Raw genomic sequence first — 13,504 nt, 5'->3', positions numbered from 1 at the left:
AGTCGTGGTTGGACTACAAACATAATGGAGCTCTATGCCCAATCGAAACAATCGGACATGGGGCTTGATAATTGTTGGGGAAGAAAAAGAATTCCTATATGATGCATTGGCTTTTGTTTCATTTATGGTGGCGTGCTGGGTAAAAACGTTGAGTATAAAATGGTCTCCCAATATTTGTCATTGTTTTGAGTTTAATGATTTGCATCAACAGGCGATTTGTTCCCATGTTGAATACATTTACCTTTATAGACGGGATCAAACAAGTGAGACATCAGCCTCCTGGAACCCAACTTTATCACAGTTTTTTCATCAGTTCGTGATCTCTGCTCTTGAGTATGAAGCACTGACTGGAAGTCACGTACATGGCCTTCTTCTGCTTGGGTCTCATGACTCACTGATAATGTTGAACAGAGCTCAAAGTGATTATGAGTTGATATTGGGCTATCATTGTTTGTTGCTAACACAACGCATGCTGGTGCACGACATGAGTCTTCTGATATATTCACGCTTTGTGATTTTAGAGATAAGGCAGTGTGCTGATCCAATAAATGCATTGGAGAATTTAAATGACTGTGAAAGGCTGAGTCCCCATGGTGTTCATCAGGTTTTACTTCAGCAAGAGAAGGGATGTTATAGAGTTCAGGGCCAACATTGTCAGGCAACTGATGCTTCACATTCACTGAACTCAAAATCTTTTTATCTGACAACCCAAACACTGATGGATTTGGGGAAGTGTTTTGAAGCTGACTCTGTACAAAGCTTATGACAGTAACGTCATTTTGTTTTTCTCTGGAGGCAGGATGCGATTTATTATCCATAGCACTCCTGAAACCTTCGATTTCAGCGCCTTTATACAATGGATCAAGGATACTGGTGATGAAGCAGCTTGGTGTGTGATCAGGTTTTAATTGAGTGATGTGTGTTTTCAAAACTGGGGACTCGTCAATAGATGATGAAAAACTCTCGTGGTCTGAGGGCGAATATGAATCTGAAATGGAAAGAGACTCTGTTTTGTTGAAAGCATCAAGAAAAATTTCTGAAGAAGGAAAGAACAAAACATCATCACGGAAAAAAACCTCCGAATTCTGTGAATGCTCACGGATGAAGTCAACGGACTCCTCGTAATAGGAGTCAGAGGTGTCTATATCAGAAGAAGTTGAAAACGATGATTCTGATCGTTCAGGGTACTGTAAGTAGTAGTCACAATGTCGATTCAATAAGTTTCCATGGTGAATGTCAGGACTAATAATAGGATCAAAAGAACATGAGGATTCCGGAGAAGATGGCCGAAATTCTTCTAAGAAATCCTCAAGCGCCCTACAATCGGTTCCTTCAAGAGTGGAAGAAACAGATTCTGGTGACCAAGGCCTGCTGCAGAACAATACTTCAAGCTCCACGTCTGACAAGACAGAATGAGGAGACTCTGGTCTGGTTTCATCAAACAAGGTGTCAAGATGCAAATCGGTCCCTTCCCAATCTGAAATACTCGATTGGGGTGTGAATGATGTAGCCCTCGATGACTCAACCTCACATATGATGTGGTCTGCTCTGAACTGAGGAAGTGGAGAATCCGGAGACAGGGCCCTCAGGTCCTCTTCAGAGACCACTGAATCAGGAGACTTTGGTCTGAGCTCGACCTTTAGAGAGAGACACTCTGCAAACTCTGGTCCGGTCTCATTGAAAAAGGTATCAAGATACAAATCGGTTCCTTCCCAATCTGAAAGACTCGATTGGGGTGTGAATGATGTGGGCCTTGTCGATTCTTCCTCACAAACAATGTGGTCGACAGTGAATTGAGGAACAGGAGAATCAGGAGACAGAGCCCTATTTCCACTTTGAGCAGTACATGTATTTGAATCAGGAGACCTAGCTCCCACCTCTGCTTCCAACTGTCCTGTGGGTGAGGTTCGGCCATTGTCCGTCAAGCGTTGAGGAAGCTCTGAACAATCTGTGTCAACTGACTTCATTTCAAACACATCTTCATTTGCTCTTTGTGGTATAAGTCCACGGACGACATCTGCATATGTGAAGTTCTTGGAGACGTACAAGGGTTTAGATTCAGTTCTGGGTTGGCAACTGCTCTCAACCAAATGTTCTGATGAAAGGGAATCTGGTGAATCGGGCCTGTTTTCATCAAAAAGAGTCCTCAGCCAACATTCTGTATCCTCACCATCTGACATGCTCAGTGTGGATTCTGGTCTCTGTGCAGAGTATTTTAAATAATAGTCACAATGTAGAACTCCAGCCTTCAAATTTTGAATCTCTGGACAAGAGACGTCACCCACTGAACACAGGGATTCAGGAGAAGAGGGTCTAAAGTCTTCTAACCATTCCTTGAGCAATGAGGAGTCAAAATTGGAAGAAACAGATTCTGGTGACCAGGTCCTGCTGCAGAACAATACTTCAAGGTCCACGTCTGACAAGACAGAATGAGGAGACTCTGGTCTGGTTTCATCAAACAAGGTGTCAAGATGCAAATCGGTCCCTTCCCAATCTGAAATACTCGATTGGGGTGTGAATGATGTGGCCCTCGAAGACTCAACCTCACATATGATGTGGTCTGCTCTGAACTGAGGGACTGGAGAATCCGGAGACAGGGCCCTTAGTTCCTCTTCAGAGACCACTGAATCAGGAGACTTTGGTCTGAGCTCCACCTTTAGAGAGAGACACTCGGCAAACTCTGGTGCGGTTTCATTGAAAAAGGTATCAAGATACAAATCGGTTCCTTCCCAATCTGAAATACTCGATTGGGGTGTGAATGATATGGGCCTTGTCGATTCTTCCTCACAAACAATGTGGTCGACAGTGAATTGAGGAACAGGAGAATCAGGAGACAGAGCCCTATTTCCACTTTGAGCAGTACATGTATTTGAATCAGGAGACCTAGCTCCCACCTCTGCCTCCAACTGTCCTGTGGGTGAGGGTCGGCCATTGTGCGTCAAGCGTTGGGGAAGCTCTGAACAATCTGTGACAACTGACTTCATTTCAAACACATCTTCATTTGCTCTTTGTGGTATAAGTCCACGGACGACATCTGCATATGTTAAGTTCTTGGAGACGTAGAAGGGTTTAGATTCAGTTCTGGGTTGGCAACTGCTCTCAACCAAATGTTCTGATGAAAGGGAATCTGGGGAATCGGGCCTGTTTTCATCAAAAAGAGTCCTCAGCCAACATTCTGTATCCTCACCATCTGACATGCTCAGTGTGGATTCTGGTCTCTGTGCAGAGTATTTTAAATAATAGTCACAATGTTGCTCTCCAGCCTTCAAATTTTGAATCTCTGGACAAGAGACGTCACCCACTGAACACAGGGATTCAGGAGAAGAGGGTCTAAAGTCTTCTAACCATTCCTTGAGCAATGAGGAGTCAAAATTGGAAGAAACAGATTCTGGTGACCAGGTCCTGCTGCAGAACAATACTTCAAGGTCCACGTCTGACAAGACAGAATGAGGAGACTCTGGTCTGGTTTCATCAAACAAGGTGTCAAGATGCAAATCGGTCCCTTCCCAATCTGAAATACTCGATTGGGGTGTGAATGATGTAGCCCTCGATGACTCAACCTCACATATGATGTGGTCTGCTCTGAACTGAGGAACTGGAGAATCCGGAGACAGGGCCCTTAGTTCCTCTTCAGAGACCACTGAATCAGGAGACTTTGGTCTGAGCTCCACCTTTAGAGAGAGACACTCGGCAAACTCTGGTGCGGTATCACCGAAAAAGGTATCAAGATACAAATCGGTTCCTTCCCAATCTGAAATACTCGATTGGGGTGTGAATGATGTGGGCCTTGTCGATTCTTCCTCACAAACAATGTGGTCGACAGTGAATTGAGGAACAGGAGAATCAGGAGACAGAGCTCTATGTTCACTTTGAGCAGTACATGTATTTGAATCAGGAGACCTAGCTCCCACCTCTGCTTCCAACTGTCCTGTGGGTGAGGGTCGGCCACTGTCCGTCAAGCGTTGAGGAAGCTCTGAACAATCTGTGTCAACTGACTTCATTTCAAACACATCTTCATTTGCTTTTGGTTGTGTAAGTCCACGGACGACATCTGCATATGTGAAGTTCTTGGAGACGTAGAAGGGTTTAGATTCAGTTCTGGGTTGGCAACTGCTCTCAACCAAATGTTCTGATGAAAGGGAATCTGGTGAATCGGGCCTGTTTTCATCAAAAAGAGGACTCAGCCAACATTCTGTGTCCTCAACATCTGACATGCTCAGTGTGGATTCTGGTCTCTGTGCAGAGTATTTTAAATAATAGTCACAATGTTGCTCTCCAGCCTTCAAATTTTGAACCTCTGGACAAGAGACGCCACCCACTGAACACAGGGATTCAGGAGAAGAGGGTCTAAAGTCTTCTAACCATTCCTTGAGCAATGAGGAGTCAAAATTGGAAGAAACAGATTCTGGTGACCAGGTCCTGCTGCAGAACAATACTTCAAGGTCCACGTCTGACAAGACAGAATGAGGAGACTCTGGTCTGGTTTGATCAAACAAGGTGTCAAGATGCAAATCGGTCCCTTCCCAATCTGAAAGACTCGACTGGGGTGTGAATGATGTGGCCCTCGATGACTCAACCTCACATTTGATGTGGTCTGCTCTGAACTGAGGAACTGGAGAATCCGGAGACAGGGCCCTCAGGTCCTCTTCAGAGACCACTGAATCAGGGGACTTTGGTCTGAGCTCGACCTTTAGAGAGAGACACTCTGCAAACTCTGGTCCGGTCTCATTGAAAAAGGTATCAAGATACAAATCGGTTCCTTCCCAATCTGAAAGACTCGATTGGGGTGTGAATGATGTGGGCCTTGTCGATTCTTCCTCACAAACAATGTGGTCGACAGTGAATTGAGGAACAGGAGAATCAGGAGACAGAGCCCTATTTCCACTTTGAGCAGTACATGTATTTGAATCAGGAGACCTAGCTCCCACCTCTGCCTCCAACTGTCCTGTGGGTGAGGTTCGGCCATTGTCCGTCAAGCGTTGAGGAAGCTCTGAACAATCTGTGTCAACTGACTTCATTTCAAACACATCTTCATTTGCTCTTTGTGGTATAAGTCCACGGACGACATCTGCATATGTGAAGTTCTTGGAGACGTACAAGGGTTTAGATTCAGATCTGGGTTGGCAACTGCTCTCAACCAAATGTTCTGATGAAAGGGAATCTGGAGAATCGGGCCTGTTTTCATCAAAAAGAGGACTCAGCCAACATTCTGTGTCCTCAACATCTGACATGCTCAGTGTGGATTCTGGTCTCTGTGCAGAGTATTTTAAATAATAGTCAAAATGTTGCTCTCCAGCCTTCAAATTTTGAACCTCTGGACAAGAGACGCCACCCACTGAACACAGGGATTCAGGAGAAGAGGGTCTAAAGTCTTCTAACCATTCCTTGAGCAATGAGGAGTCAAAATTGGAAGAAACAGATTCTGGTGACCAGGTCCTGCTGCAGAACAATACTTCAAGGTCCACGTCTGACAAGACAGAATGAGGAGACTCTGGTCTGGTTTCATCAAACAAGGTGTCAAGATGCAAATCGGTCCCTTCCCAATCTGAAAGACTCGACTGGGGTGTGAATGATGTGGCCCTCGATGACTCAACCTCACATATGATGTGGTCTGCTCTGAACTGAGGAACTGGAGAATCCGGAGACAGGGCCCTCAGGTCCTCTTCAGAGACCACTGAATCAGGGGACTTTGGTCTGAGCTCCACCTTTAGAGAGAGACACTCTGCAAACTCTGGTCCGGTCTCATTGAAAAAGGTATCAAGATACAAATCGGTTCCTTCCCAATCTGAAATACTCGATTGGGGTGTGAATGATGTGGGCCTTGTCGATTCTTCCTCACAAACAATGTGGTCGACAGTGAATTGAGGAACAGGAGAATCAGGAGACAGAGCCCTATTTCCACTTTGAGCAGTACATGTATTTGAATCAGGAGACCTAGCTCCCACCTCTGCTTCCAACTGTCCTGTGGGTGAGGTTCGGCCATTGTCCGTCAAGCGTTGAGGAAGCTCTGAACAATCTGTGTCAACTGACTTCATTTCAAACACATCTTCATTTGCTCTTTGTGGTATAAGTCCACGGACGACATCTGCATATGTGAAGTTCTTGGAGACGTACAAGGGTTTAGATTCAGATCTGGGTTGGCAACTGCTCTCAACCAAATGTTCTGATGAAAGGGAATCTGGTGAATCGGGCCTGTTTTCATCAAAAAGAGTCCTCAGCCAACATTCTGTATCCTCACCATCTGACATGCTCAGTGTGGATTCTGGTCTCTGTGCAGAGTATTTTAAATAATAGTCACAATGTAGAACTCCAGCCTTCAAATTTTGAATCTCTGGACAAGAGACGTCACCCACTGAACACAGGGATTCAGGAGAAGAGGGTCTAAAGTCTTCTAACCATTCCTTGAGCAATGAGGAGTCAAAATTGGAAGAAACAGATTCTGGTGACCAGATCCTGCTGCAGAACAATACTTCAAGGTCCACGTCTGACAAGACAGAATGAGGAGACTCTGGTCTGGTTTCATCAAACAAGGTGTCAAGATGCAAATCGGTCCCTTCCCAATCTGAAATACTCGATTGGGGTGTGAATGATGTGGCCCTCGAAGACTCAACCTCACATATGATGTGGTCTGCTCTGAACTGAGGAAGTGGAGAATCCGGAGACAGGGCCCTCAGTTCCTCTTCAGACACCACTGAATCAGGGGACTTTGGTCTGAGCTCGACCTTTAGAGAGAGACACTCGGGAAACTCTGGTGCGGTTTCATTGAAAAAGGTATCAAGATACAAATCGGTTCCTTCCCAATCTGAAATACTCGATTGGGGTGTGAATGATGTAGCCCTCGATGACTCAACCTCACATATGATGTGGTCTGCTCTGAACTGAGGAAGTGGAGAATCCGGAGACAGGGCCCTCAGTTCCTCTTCAGAGACCACTGAATCAGGGGACTTTGGTCTGAGCTCCACCTTTAGAGATAGACACTCGGGAAACTCTGGTGCGGTATCACCGAAAAAGGTATCAAGATACAAATCGGTTCCTTCCCAATCTGAAATACTCGATTGGGGTGTGAATGATATGGGCCTTGTCGATTCTTCCTCACAAACAATGTGGTCGACAGTGAATTGAGGAACAGGAGAATCAGGAGACAGAGCTCTATGTTCACTTTGAGCAGTACATGTATTTGAATCAGGAGACCTAGCTCCCACCTCTGCTTCCAACTGTCCTGTGGGTGAGGGTCGGCCATTGTCCGTCAAGCGTTGGGGAAGCTCTGAACAATCTGTGTCAACTGACTTCATTTCAAACACATCTTCATTTGCTTTTTGTTGTGTTAGTCCACGGACGACATCTGCATACGTGAAGTTCTTGGAGACGAAGAAGGGTTTAGATTCAGATCTGGGTTGGCAACTGCTCTCAACCAAATGTTCTGATGAAAGGGAATCTGGTGAATCGGGCCTGTTTTCATCAAAAAGAGTCCTCAGCCAACATTCTGTATCCTCAACATCTGACATGCTCAGTGTGGAATCTGGTCTCTGTGCAGAGTATTTTAAATAATAGTCACAATGTAGAACTCCAGCCTTCAAATTTTGAATCTCTGGACAAGAGACGCCACCCACTGAACACAGGGATTCCGGAGAAGAGGGTCTAAAGTCTTCTAACCATTCCTTGAGCAATGAGGAGTCAAAATTGGAAGAAACAGATTCTGGTGACCAGGTCCTGCTGCAGAACAATACTTCAAGCTCCACGTCTGACAAGACAGAATGAGGAGACTCTGGTCTGGTTTCATCAAACAAGGTGTCAAGATGCAAATCGGTTCCTTCCCAATCTGAAATACTCGATTGGGGTGTGAATGATGTGGCCCTCGAAGACACAACCTCACATATGATGTGGTCTGCTCTGAACTGAGGAACTGGAGAATCCGGAGACAGGGCCCTCAGTTCCTCTTCAGAGACCACTGAATCAGGGGACTTTGGTCTGAGCTCGACCTTTAGAGAGAGACACTCGGCAAACTCTGGTCCGGTTTCATCGAAAAAGGTATCAAGATACAAATCGGTTCCTTCCCAATCTGAAATACTCGATTGGGGTGTGAATGATGTGGGCCTTGTCGATTCTTCCTCACAAACAATGTGGTTGACAGTGAATTGAGGAACAGGAGAATCAGGAGACAGAGCCCTATTTCCACTTTGAGCAGTACATGTATTCGAATCAGGAGACCTAGCTCCCACCTCTGCCTCCAACTGTCCTGTGGGTGAGGGTCGGCCATTGTCCGTCAAGCGTTGGGGAAGCTCTGAACAATCTGTGTCAACTGACTTCATTTCAAACACATCTTCATTTGCTTTTGGTTGTGTATGACCACGGACAACATCTGCATATGTGAAGTCCTTGGACACGTACAAGGGTTTAGATTCAGATCTGGGTTGGCAACTGCTCTCAACGTAATGTTCTGATGAAAGGGAATCTGGTGAATCGGGCCTGTTTTCATCAAAAAGAGTCCTCAGCCAACATTCTGTGTCCTCAACATCTGACATGCTCAGTGTGGATTCTGGTCTCTGTGCAGAGTATTTTAAATAATAGTCACAATGTTGCTCTCCAGCCTTCAAATTTTGAACCTCTGGACAAGAGACGCCACCCACTGAACACAGGGATTCCGGAGAAGAGGGTCTAAAGTCTTCTAACCATTCCTTGAGCAATGAGGAGTCAAAATTGGAAGAAACAGATTCTGGTGACCAAGGCCTGCAGCAGAACAATACTTCAAGGTCCACGTCTGACAAGACAGAATGAGGAGACTCTGGTCTGGTTTCATCAAACAAGGTGTCAAGATGCAAATCGGTCCCTTCCCAATCTGAAATACTAGATTGGGGTGTGAATGATGTGGCCCTCGATGACTCAACCTCACATATGATGTGGTCTGCTCTGTACTGAGGAACTGGAGAATCCGGAGACAGGGCCCTCAGTTCCTCTTCAGAGACCACTGAATCAGGAGACTTTGGTCTGAGCTCGACCTTTAGAGAGAGACACTTTGCAAACTCTGGTCCGGTGTCATTGAAAAAGGTATCAAGATACAAATCGGTTCCTTCCCAATCTGAAAGACTCGATTGGGGTGTGAATGATGTGGGCCTTGTCGATTCTTCCTCACAAACAATGTGGTCGACAGTGAATAGAGGAACAGGAGAATCAGGGGACAGAGCTCTATGTTCACTTTGTGCAGTACAAGGATACGAATCAGGAGACCTAGCTCCCACCTCTGCCTCCAACTGTCCTGTGGGTGAGGGTCGGCCATTGTCCGTCCAGCGTTGGGGAAGCTCTGAACAATCTGTGACAACTGACTTAATTTCAAACACATCTTCATTTGCTTTTTGTTGTGTTAGTCCACGGACGACATCTGCATATGTGAAGTCCTTGGACACGTACAAGGGTTTAGATTCAGATCTGGGTTGGCAACTGCTCTCAACCAAATGTTCTGATGAAAGGGAATCTGGTGAATCGGGCCTGTTTTCATCAAAAAGAGTCCTCAGCCAACATTCTGTATCCTCACCATCTGACATGCTCAGTGTGGACTCTGGGCTCTGTGCAGAGTATTTTAAATAATAGTCACAATGTTGCTCTCCAGCCTTCAAATTTTGAACCTCTGGACAAGAGACGCCACCCACTGAACACAGGGATTCAGGAGAAGAGGGTCTAAAGTCTTCTAACCATTCCTTGAGCAATGAGGAGTCAAAATTGGAAGAAACAGATTCTGGTGACCAAGGCCTGCTGCAGAACAATACTTCAAGCTCCACGTCTGACAAGACAGAATGAGGAGACTCTGGTCTGGTTTCATCAAACAAGGTGTCAAGATGCAAATCGGTCCCTTCCCAATCTGAAATACTCGATTGGGGTGTGAATGATGTGGCTCTCGAAGACTCAACCTCACATATGATGTGGTCTGCTCTGAACTGAGGAAGTGGAGAATCCGGAGACAGGGCCCTCAGTTCCTCTTCAGACACCACTGAATCAGGGGACTTTGGTCTGAGCTCGACCTTTAGAGAGAGACACTCTGTAAACTCTGGTGCGGTATCACCGAAAAAGGTATCAAGATACAAATCGGTTCCTTCCCAATCTGAAATACTCGATTGGGGTGTGAATGATGTGGGCCTTGTCGATTCTTCCTCACAAACAATGTGGTCGACAGTGAATTGAGGAACAGGAGAATCAGGAGACAGAGCTCTATGTTCACTTTGAGCAGTACATGTATTTGAATCAGGAGACCTAGCTCCCACCTCTGCTTCCAACTGTCCTGTGGGTGAGGGTCGGCCACTGTCCGTCAAGCGTTGAGGAAGCTCTGAACAATCTGTGTCAACTGACTTCATTTCAAACACATCTTCATTTGCTTTTGGTTGTGTAAGTCCACGGACGACATCTGCATATGTGAAGTTCTTGGAGACGTAGAAGGGTTTAGATTCAGTTCTGGGTTGGCAACTGCTCTCAACCAAATGTTCTGATGAAAGGGAATCTGGTGAATCGGGCCTGTTTTCATCAAAAAGAGTCCTCAGCCAACATTCTGTATCCTCACCATCTGACATGCTCAGTGTGGACTCTGGGCTCTGTGCAGAGTATTTTAAATAATAGTCACAATGTTGCTCTCCAGCCTTCAAATTTTGAATCTCTGGACAAGAGACGTCACCCACTGAACACAGGGATTCCGGAGAAGAGGGTCTAAAGTCTTCTAACCATTCCTTGAGCAATGAGGAGTCAAAATTGGAAGAAACAGATTCTGGTGACCAGGTCCTGCTGCAGAACAATACTTCAAGGTCCACGTCTGACAAGACAGAATGAGGAGACTCTGGTCTGGTTTCATCAAACAAGGTGTCAAGATGCAAATCGGTCCCTTCCCAATCTGAAATACTAGATTGGGGTGTGAATGATGTGGCCCTCGAAGACTCAACCTCACATATGATGTGGTCTGCTCTGAACTGAGGAACTGGAGAATCCGGAGACAGGGCCCTCAGTTCCTCTTCAGAGACCACTGAATCAGGGGACTTTGGTCTGAGCATGACCTTTAGAGATAGACACTCGGGAAACTCTGGTGCGGTATCACCGAAAAAGGTATCAAGATACAAATCGGTCCCTTCCCAATCTGAAATACTCGAATGGGGTGTGAATGATGTGGCCCTCGAAGACTCAACCTCACATATGATGTGGTCTGCTCTGAACTGAGGAACTGGAGAATCCGGAGACAGGGCCCTCAGTTCCTCTTCAGACACCACTGAATCAGGAGACTTTGGTCTGAGCTCGACCTTTAGAGATAGACACTCGGCAAACTCTGGTGCGGTATCACCGAAAAAGGTATCAAGATACAAATCGGTTCCTTCCCAATCTGAAATACTCGATTGGGGTGTGAATGATGTGGGCCTTGTCGATTCTTCCTCACAAACAATGTGGTTGACAGTGAATTGAGGAACAGGAGAATCAGGAGACAGAGCCCTATTTCCACTTTGAGCAGTACATGTATTTGAATCAGGAGACCTAGCTCCCACCTCTGCTTCCAACTGTCCTGTGGGTGAGGGTCGGCCATTGTCCGTCAAGCGTTGGGGAAGCTCTGAACAATCTGTGTCAACTGACTTCATTTCAAACACATCTTCATTTGCTCTTTGTGGTATAAGTCCACGGACGACATCTGCATATGTGAAGTTCTTGGAGACGTACAAGGGTTTAGATTCAGATCTGGGTTGGCAACTGCTCTCAACCAAATGTTCTGATGAAAGGGAATCTGGTGAATCGGGCCTGTTTTCATCAAAAAGAGTCCTCAGCCAACATTCTGTGTCCTCAACATCTGACATGCTCAGTGTGGATTCTGGTCTCTGTGCAGAGTATTTTAAATAATAGTCACAATGTTGCTCTCCAGCCTTCAAATTTTGAATCTCTGGACAAGAGACGCCACCCACTGAACACAGGGATTCAGGAGAAGAGGGTCTCAAGTCTTCTAACCATTCCTTGAGCATTGAGGAGTCAAAATTGGAAGCAACAGATTCTGGTGACCAGGTCCTGCTGCAGAACAATACTTCAAGGTCCACGTCTGACAAGACAGAATGAGGAGACTCTGGTCTGGTTTCATCAAACAAGGTGTCAAGATGCAAATCGGTCCCTTCCCAATCTGAAAGACTCGACTGGGGTGTGAATGATGTGGCCCTCGAAGACTCAACCTCACATATGATGTGGTCTGCTCTGAACTGAGGAACTGGAGAATCCGGAGACAGGGCCCTTAGTTCCTCTTCAGAGACCACTGAATCAGGAGACTTTGGTCTGAGCTCGACCTTTAGAGAGAGACACTCTGCAAACTCTGGTCCGGTCTCATTGAAAAAGGTATCAAGATACAAATCGGTTCCTTCCCAATCTGAAAGACTCGATTGGGGTGTGAATGATGTGGGCCTTGTCGATTCTTCCTCACAAACAATGTGGTCGACAGTGAATTGAGGAACAGGAGAATCAGGAGACAGAGCTCTATGTTCACTTTGAGCAGTACATGTATTTGAATCAGGAGACCTAGCTCCCACCTCTGCCTCCAACTGTCCTGTGGGTGAGGTTCGGCCATTGTCCGTCAAGCGTTGAGGAAGCTCTGAACAATCTGTGACAACTGACTTCATTTCAAACACATCTTCATTTGCTCTTTGTGGTATAAGTCCACGGACGACATCTGCATACGTGAAGTTCTTGGAGACGTAGAAGGGTTTAGATTCAGATCTGGGTTGGCAACTGCTCTCAACCAAATGTTCTGATGAAAGGGAATCTGGTGAATCGGGCCTGTTTTCATCAAAAAGAGTCCTCAGCCAACATTCTGTATCCTCACCATCTGACATGCTCAGTGTGGATTCTGGTCTCTGTGCAGAGTATTTTAAATAATAGTCACAATGTAGAACTCCAGCCTTCAAATTTTGAATCTCTGGACAAGAGACGCCACCCACTGAACACAGGGATTCCGGAGAAGAGGGTCTAAAGTCTTCTAACCATTCCTTGAGCAATGAGGAGTCAAAATTGGAAGAAACAGATTCTGGTGACCAGGTCCTGCTGCAGAACAATACTTCAAGGTCCACGTCTGACAAGACAGAATGAGGAGACTCTGGTCTGGTTTCATCAAACAAGGTGTCAAGATGCAAATCGGTCCCTTCCCAATCTGAAATACTCGATTGGGGTGTGAATGATGTGGCCCTCGAAGACTCAACCTCACATATGATGTGGTCTGCTCTGAACTGAGGAACTGGAGAATCCGGAGACAGGGCCCTTAGTTCCTCTTCAGAGACCACTGAATCAGGAGACTTTGGTCTGAGCTCCACCTTTAGAGAGAGACACTCTGCAAACTCTGGTCCGGTCTCATTGAAAAAGGTATCAAGATACAAATCGTTTTCTTCCCAATCTGAAAGACTCGATTGGGGTGTGAATGATGTGGGCCTTGTCGATTCTTCCTCACAAACAATGTGGTCGACAGTGAATTGAGGAACAGGAGAATCAGGAGACAGAGCTCTATGTTCACTTT

The 13,504-nt window shown here is 45.9% G+C and overlaps 1 protein-coding gene across 6 annotated transcripts in view; it reads right to left on the bottom strand.

The window, feature by feature from the left end:
• LOC128754437 (ankyrin-2-like) overlaps positions 1-13,504 on the bottom strand; it is a 73,348-nt gene that overhangs the window by 7,350 nt on the left and 52,494 nt on the right. The gene's annotated exons all lie outside the window — the stretch shown is intronic.

This window comes from Synchiropus splendidus, chromosome 2 (assembly GCF_027744825.2).
Source record: "Synchiropus splendidus isolate RoL2022-P1 chromosome 2, RoL_Sspl_1.0, whole genome shotgun sequence".
Lineage (NCBI taxonomy): Eukaryota > Metazoa > Chordata > Actinopteri > Syngnathiformes > Callionymidae > Synchiropus > Synchiropus splendidus.
Note: the sequence above shows the minus strand (reverse complement) of the source record. Positions and strands in the feature narration are given on the sequence as shown.